This window comes from Atta colombica, unplaced genomic scaffold (assembly GCF_001594045.1).
Source record: "Atta colombica isolate Treedump-2 unplaced genomic scaffold, Acol1.0 scaffold70, whole genome shotgun sequence".
NCBI classification, from domain to species: Eukaryota; Metazoa; Arthropoda; class Insecta; order Hymenoptera; family Formicidae; genus Atta; species Atta colombica.
In genome coordinates this window covers 53,061-62,212 of record NW_017259562.1, presented here as the reverse complement: position 1 = coordinate 62,212, position 9,152 = coordinate 53,061, and the positions used below count along the sequence as shown (strand labels likewise).

Here is a 9,152-nt window from a genome sequence, read left to right as displayed (position 1 = left end):
AAATAGATCATAGACGTCATACAATAAACTTGGGCATCTGTCAACATAACCCCATAGAAACATTAGTCGATTTGTATCTGCATCATAAAGTTATTCTCGATTGAAAATGTCAGTTTACGAGCCAAATTGCGGGAGGTTTTAATTTTTTGCTTCAATATGAAGAAACCGCTCTGCGGCTGAGGCTCATTGAATGCTCTCACATACTTATGGTGAGACCGCTATTAGTGAAAGAACGTGTCATGAGTGATTTCAACGCTTCAAGAACGATGATTTTGACGTTCAAGATCATGCTCTGTATTTGGTGGAACCAGCTCGGCATAGTGTATTATAAACTGTTAAAACCGACTGAAACAATCACAGGCAATCGGTATCGAACGCAATTGATGCCGAGCATTGAAAAACAAACGACTGCAAACGAGAGACCCGATAAAGTAATTTTGCAGCATGACAATCCTCGACCCCATGTTGCGAAAGTGGTCAAGACATACTTGGAAACGTTGAAATGGGAAGTCCTACCCCATCCGCCGTATTCTCCAGACGTTGCTCCCTCTGACTATCACTTGTTTCGATCAATGGCACACGGCCTGGCTGACCAGCACTTCCGGTCTTATGAAGAAGTAAAAAATTGGATCGATTCGTGGATAGCCTCAAAAGATGACCAGTTTTTTCGACGCGGGATTCCATCGCTGACTACTACTTTCTCCCATCTTTTGGGTACGCTACCCAAAAGATGGGAGAAAGTAATGGTCAGCGATGGACAATACTTTGAATCATAAACATATAACCAGTTTTTTACAATAAAGCCTCGAATTTCGGAAAAAAAACGGCGGAACCAAAGTTGTACACCTAATATATATATATATATATATTACCTTGATCAAAAAGTTCCCGGAATTATCACCAAGTGATGCTCTGAGTCGGCTGATTTGAGTTCTGTTTTTTTGGTTAGGTTGCCACATCTATCATTAGCATTCCCATCAAATTTTATATATAGCTTGACATTTGTAAACGTTACGCCGTCTTGAGTACATCTACCTCTGCACGTATTTTCGATTTTTTACAGTTTTAAAAATGGAGTTGAATTTGCAACAACGAGTTTGTATTAAATTTTGCGTTAAAAATAGATTCAATGGTGTGAAAATCTTGAAAATGTTAGGAAACTGATTTTTTTCTGTTTGATCGAGTCAAAAAACCATTACGGGGAATGCGTTTTAACAGCCGAAAGGAGATAATGAAAAAATCGAAGACGGTTCTGATGGCTATACCGACAATAGAGTTCCAGAAATGTTTCGAGAGCTGGATCAAGCGCTGGCATAAATGCTGGCATAAATTGCAATCGATGGGGAATACTTTGAAGGGGACAATATCACTTTTGATGAATAAAACTGTATTTTGAATTTTCTGAATGAATTTCGGGAACTTTTTGAGGTAGTATATTCATTTCAAGGTAGTATATACATACATATACTATTACTACTAAATTAGTGATTCAATTGAGAAGCAGCAACCGTGTGAGACGCGGAGACAAATTTTGCGATCGATGAAAATACAATTCGTTTAGATCGTGCGTGTTGCACGACCGAGCAACTAATTCCACCTCATCAATCCCTCCCCTCTTGTACCTCACGATGCCTTTAGACTACATCATCCCTTCCCCTGGATGATGATGCTTCGGATGGAATTGCGACGAGAAAACTTGCCTTCTCTAGCACACTTCTATACATACAAAAATTTATACATGTATGTATAATTATGATGCGCTGAATAATCAGATTTTGTGTGATATTGTAAAATAACTTATTTTTATTGTATCACTGTTAAATTTGTTAATTATTAGTTCATTATATACACGAAACAAAAAAAAACACTTCAAATGATAATTATTTGAAAAAGGACGATTTTGTTTTGTCGACTTTTTGTCAAAAAAAGACAATTTTGTTTTGTCAACTTTTTGTCAAAAAAAGTGCCTACTTTGGAGTATTGCCTACATAATCGTATGGAGTAGTATATTTAGGCTTATTTTTTTTCGGATAAGATGTCTATTTGAAATTATCTTATACCACTTTGAACTCTCCGATGCACTCAAAACGATGTAGATTTAGAAAGCAATAACTGAAAAAGAAACACCTGTTTATAATTTTTTTCCTTTTGAAAAATCAAGCGATTTGGCCTACTTACGTGCGGAATCCGACGACACGCGAGTCGCGTGTTTCGACCTGTTGAGGTTTTGGAATTTTCGTGAATACATTAAATTGATTAAGCAATAAGTCACGAAACAAAATTAGATGTTGTTAATTAATATTATTAATTTTAATAATAAAATTAATTAATTTTAACATTAAAATTAAATTAAACACACAGAGGAATGATACTGTATTAGTATCATTGTGATAAAACTTGCGGTTGGAAAGGTTGGCTTACGCAAATGCAAGCATTGCCTCTGTGATTGTAGAAAAACTTTTTAGCATAAGAAGAGGAAATTATCTTACAGTCGGAACTTTCGTCGGCTCTATATTATTTCTCGCGATTATTCGTGCGGTAAATGCGAAACAACAATGCGACAGCTTGTTCAAAACGATCAACACGCTCATACTTTACGCTCTTAATTCCATTAATCTGCACGCGATAGATATTGGATATTGCCATCGCGTCGACGCAATCGAAAGTTTTGATTCGTGAAATAAATGAAGGACACCTGCGGAATCGTGCTATGTCATCATAATAAGACCACTAGAGATGGCAGTACTTTTTCGATAATCGAAATTTTACCTTCATTATTTCGCCAAGTTTCACGGCATGATGATGCCATCGCAACACAAGATCACCACCAACGACATCATGATTCTTACTACATACGATATACATAGAAAGACATTCTCCGCGTGGAAGCGATCGATTCAATTAGTACTTCAAACATATTTGGTATGCATAAAAAATTCTTTCCATCTCGACTCTCTATCGCGAGGTTCGACGGAAAAATTATATCTCGCAAATAAAAAAAGATATATATAAATATATAAAATGCGATAGATGATAAAATATTAAAAAAGAAGCTAAAATATTAAATGAGCAGAAAAAAATCCTATTTGTAGAGTCACTGATTTTCTCTTAATTACAGATAGAAAAATACATTGTTGAGAAGGGGGAGGGACAACAGTTAAATTCTAACGATAGCTCAAATTCAATCATCGCGATATTTATTGTTGCAAAAAGTTGTTGTGTAGGTTTAATTAGAAATTGCTCCATTTTGCTTCGTCACTGTTTTTCAACTCGATCGCATACACGCGGTATCAATAACGCACGATCGATGCCGCGCGCTGTTTATTTTCTCCGGAGGTAAAGAGTAAAACATACAGGACATGCCCGGGCATGTATTTGCCGCGAATAACGGAACCGCGGTAATGTCGGAATACAGGTAAGAGAAGAGCGGGAAGAGAAAGGAAGGAGGAAAAGAAGGAAAGGTAAAGAGGGAGGGAGAAGATGGGAGGGAGAGACAGAGAGGAAGGGAGAGAGAGAGAGAGAGAGAGAGAGAGAGAGAGAGAGAGAGAGAGAGTTGCGAGTGACGCGAAAGCGACCGATAGAAACAAGGTAGCCCAGATATCTGAAAGAAATCAAGAACTTATATAAGACTCCATAATGTCCATTTTGCGATTTTACATCGATAAGGATAATGTGACCTTTGATGCTTGATCCAAATATTGATAAGCAGGATAACATGAAAGACTCTGTTGAAACGGATTAATGAAGAAACGAAGTAAGCCTATTATTTGTCAAATTATAAATTCATTTCACTGTCAATTCATAAAATTCATTTCAGAGACAATTTCATACATTTTACGTAATGCGCGGGCGCAATTCATTTGTAATATTGTAATAATAATCATTAATAATATATTCTGACAACTCGTATCTAATCGGATTCTTCAAATTCACCCAAGACTGTGCTATGCGGATATTTGAGTAATTTTTTTTTGGACGAGAACAATTATTTGAGAACGTAAAAGCTTTCGCTCGTATACTGTAAAGTATACGATAATAGATATCTATTTGTCGAAAAATGGTCACTCTTCACAAGACGCAAGTGAGTGCAACCAGGTAAATAATATCTATATAAAGCGAACACTCGTGTTGCGAGGCAAATATTGCACTCGCGTTACGCACGGAGTGACACACACACACACACACACACACACACACGCACGCACGCACGCACGCACGCACGCACGCACGCACGCACGCACGCACGCACACGCGCGCGCGCGTACACATGCAAGCGTTACTCTTAATTCCGTCCGCTGCCCATGCCCATACCCGTGCCCGCGTTGGCAATCAACAATGGCATACTATAAGCACTGATACACAGTTACACACGCCATGGTACGTATGTGTTAGACCGGGAAGATCTCGTGTGATAAGGAGAGGATGGCGCACATAATAGAACTGGCTTGCAACAGTGTGCAGGTCGATTCGATCGGTTTGATCGAGATGTCTACTGGAGGAATGATTTGAATAGTTACACCGATTCACTTGAGTGTAACTACGATAAGTAATCGATGTCACGCATTATTGACGCATTGACATTTCTCGTAAGAGTAACACAACACACACACACACACACACACACACACACACACACACACACACAAATGTTTCTGCACGGAGAAAAATATTTGGTTGAATCAATTGTGATGGAACTATCCGGAATTCTAGTTAAATTTATTAGATTTTTGATTAAATTTACAAAAATTCTAGTTATTTCAAACAGAATATTAATTCAACTGAATATTTTTTTCCGTGCGATTTTAGAGAAAGCAGACAAAAGCGCGTGGACTGGAAAGCATCGTAGACGAAAGTCCGATTAAGGATGTATCGCAGGTGTACAGTCTCTGCAAAAATGACTGAAATTACAAATTTATATTTTCCGTATGAATGTTCCGTATGTATATTATTACATACGGAATACATATATGAAACGATTCAATAAGATTAATATTTATATTTGACAATACAATTTTATAATATGAAAATTGCCTTAATTATTTGTTTCAAAACATCTACTTCTTATTAAAATAATTTTTAAAATTCTAAATCATCGGCAAACTTTTTATTTATTTACTTGCAAATATAATATCTGTAATTTTTTTCTGTTAAAAAGTATATAGGTATAATGTATTCTTAACTTATAGTGGCACATAGAAAAAACGTAAGTAGTAAGAAATGTAAATAATAAGCAAATCAAAACTTTTTTATTTATTATAATGCGTTATTGTCTTACGTTCTCGACTTGGTCGATTCGTTTACTCATTACTGAGTTAGGTACATCTTATTACTTGGGTTTTTTATGAATTAATTTTATTACAGAAAAAGAGAAAAAAAAGAGAGAATATAGTCGCGACTCCTATACGTTACTCCCTTGACCGCCTTCAAGTAAAATGTTAATGATTCTCCAAATACCCCAAATATCCTGCGGATCGCTTTCGTCGATGGGACTAGATAGTAGTGATGGTACCTTCGTATCTATAATACTCTCACTGATCAATACAAGCTCTGTGTATCATTCCTCCATAATTCACTCTTCTATCGCGAAAGTTTATATTGCGAAATATAAGCCAGTGTCAATCAAATCATATGATTGAGACAAATTGAATTCTAAAATCATCCAATTATAAAATTTCTCTATAGTACTTTATTTCAGCAAGAATAGTGTATTGTGTTGTCATTACGTACATTATACACAGACCGAGTCTTTTATGAATCGGCATTTCCAAACTTGGGAATTGTTTTGACAACAGAAATCCTCTTGGTAGCTTATACGGATCATATCATCAATAACGCGCGTCTTACGATGCTTAGCAACAGGTCACAAGTGATTATAAGTATATAAACATTATAAACGACAAGAGAGATAGACAAGTGACTGCAGAGAAAGAAAAAAATCTGCCGGCGCGAATTTTCGAGATTTGCTCAAAACCAGGCACAAACCTATCGCAATCTAACGCGGCCGAGAATAATAAACGATGTAAACGAGAGAAACATTACCATATATCATTCATTGGGCAAAGCCCAGATTCAATAAAGCATAAGCTACATGATTACTTGATTACACGTACGAGACTTGGATTAATATCCAAGGACTCGGTTTGCTGGAACGAGTAACGCGACATTAAAATTAAGCGTATTGATGTCCAGTGGTGGGGATTAGTATCGCGCATAGTATAGTTTTAATATCTTGGCACTATTAAAACGTTGATTAGACAGACGTGCGTGTTATTCAGTTTTTCGACAACATGATTCCAAACGTTGAAATTAACTGAGAGGAAAAGAACGTGTAGTATCATTATATGTATATACAGTCTTGTTGATCGTAATTAAAATACGCATTTCCATTTAATATCGCAATAACCTAAACAAAACATGAAGTCACTATAACATCAACATAGCGTCAAAATGGCTCCTAAATGTTTATTAAATGTCATTTATCGATGCAATCAAAATACATTTTAAGTGAAATTTATGTTATCATTATTGAAGTGAATGTTATGTTATCATTATTGCTTGGAACATGTTCAACGAGGAAAGGCGATCGAAATAAACTGTAGGTTTCGAAAGTGTCACTTCGAAAGTATTGAAAATCTCTGCGCCTGCGGAGAATGAATTTAATGAATTTGTTGAAAACAATTGACACGGGCTTCAGTCGAAATACGATATACACTACTATATAAAGTCATCCGAAATGAATGAACGAGCAACAACATTGATTGAATGTCGCTTTGATACCTGCTGTGACCAACGATCGTTGCTCGCCGAACCCATTCGTGTTGGTTCGATTCTGAAAACTAAGTTGCGAGATATTTCATTGAGATAACATTGACCCTTGTTAAAGGAAATTTCGATTTTCCCACGATGAATTGATCCTGTCACCGGCGCATGGAGTTGAATGTAAAACGACTTGCGCGCGAGTTCCTTTTTTACGAAAGTACCAATTTAATTTATTCGCAAGATTAATACCGTGTAAAAGCAAAACGCAATCTTGAAACTTGAAAGTATCTCGCAAATTGGAATTTTGCCAAAACTTCGCACGTGATTAAAGACCATATCTACTCTCGAGTATAGGCTTCTACAGCACAGAAGCTGATGTTTATTATGAATTATCGTTTCAATTCATCAGGTTACAAATTCGATGTTATCTTTTGTTACGAAGAAATAGGAAAGTCGATTAAATCAGATTAGACGCTAACTCGCATTAGTACGACCAGCCCTTCGGATCAGTCACACACCAGTTAACCAATTGTAATTGACGATATTGCTCTAATTCTTCATCTCGAGGCTGCACCCATGACGTAAATAGAGGAGAGAAAGATTAATTGATCGCTAACCCATATTTTACACACACACACACACACACATACACACACACACACATACACACACACATAGCGCGACTAGGCCCTTTGAGGTCAATTGCACCGATTGCTCGGCCACCCTGATCTCTTTCTGTATCTCTCATTTTTTTTCTCATCCCATTCCGTCCGAATAACAACGAGAGCTAGCGTTATGCCGGCAAAAAGCGAACACGGGTGTAACGGTAACCTACATCGCACAGTGCAACCAACCCTCTCCAGGTCACAGAGGTGCAACCCCCGAGAGATAGACGCACGGAGTACTCGCATTCGCACTCACGTTACTTCGCTTCGCATCCCCTCGGCGAATCTCTATAATGTAATCTCTGTAACGTACGCACATACGAGAACAGAGAGAGAAGCATAATTAGACAATTTCTGGTTTACTTACTAACTTATGATTCGGAAGCGACGATATAATATGCGCACATACGGGAAGGCTCCTGTCGATAGATTATAGACTCTCACGACAGATTATAGAAGGGCGAGGGAGAAGAATGACGACGGGCAATTACGATTCACGAGATTGTATCACTATTCGCTGGACGCGTATACGCGTGCACCACGGCGCGCATTACGCATATCACTTTAGACCGATATTACCTACACCAAGTCTGGCGAGCGACTATCGGACTGTGTTCCTGTTGCTTTGCATCCCGGCGATTCGCCGCCCCCCGGCTCTCAGCTCCCGGCTCTCGGCTCGCGCATCGCGGCACTGGCTCGGCTCGTCAATGCGAGGTGACTCCGTACGGCGTACTTACGTACGCGATACCCAACTACCCAGTACCTACGCCACACGTATATACGAACGTATGCAGATATGCATCCCCACCTTCCGGCCTCCGCCGTCTTCCGGCTCCAGGACGACACACACACCACACACACCACACACACCACACACACACACACACACCACACACACCACACACACACACACACACACACACCACACACCACACACACACACACACACACACACACACACACACTCTCTCTCTCTCTCTCTCTCTCTTTCTCTCTCTCTCTCTCTCTTTCTCTCTCTCTCCCCTCCCTCCCCCTCTCTCCCTCTCTTTCTCCGAGCAGCGCATGTTACATATCTTCGTGTATCAATCCTTCTATCCTGGCTGTCCTTCTGCTCCTCTTCTTCCTTCCTCCCACAGCATCTTCAATTATGCGATATCTTTTCTGATTTATGATCGGGCGCGACTTGAATGCCGATGAATTCATGATTAAAGTCTACAATGAGATTTTTAGGTATAAAATTTAAGCTTTGCACTAAACCATAAGAAATTGATCAATTATAATCGAGTATTCTTCTCACATTCCATTATACCTAATTGGTCAATTTCTTACGACTTCGAATTTAAAGCTTAAATTTTACGTCTTAACATTTCATTATAGACGCTGTCTTACGGAGGTGCTCTGACTTCTGAGATACACGTCGATTAATCGACGTTTAAATTGATTACCTTCTTCCTTCCAGGCATTATATATCGACTTTCATTCATTATTAACAGTTTCATTGATTAGAATCAATATCGATTTCGATAATAAATTTAAAAAATATATTAACAAATTAATATACTGCGGAAGAATAAATATTGACGAGAAAAGAATAGAAAATGATAAACACGAGAAGGTATAGCAAGTTATTCCGCTCATCGCTAATCGTATCTTACTTACAAGGTAGAAAGAAGTGAGAAAGTTGTGTGTGTGTGTGTGTGTGTGTGTGTGTGTGTGTGTGTGTGTGTG

At 38.2% G+C, this 9,152-nt stretch overlaps 1 protein-coding gene across 1 annotated transcript in view; it reads right to left on the bottom strand.

The window, feature by feature from the left end:
• Positions 1–8,012, bottom strand: part of LOC108692427 — a 27,787-nt gene extending 19,775 nt beyond the window's left edge. Inside the window, exon 1 of the mRNA XM_018200661.1 lies at positions 7,792–8,012. The gene's annotated coding sequence lies outside the window, so the exon portion shown is untranslated. The remainder of the gene's footprint in view (positions 1–7,791) is intronic.
• Between the last annotated feature and the right edge of the window lie 1,140 nt (positions 8,013–9,152).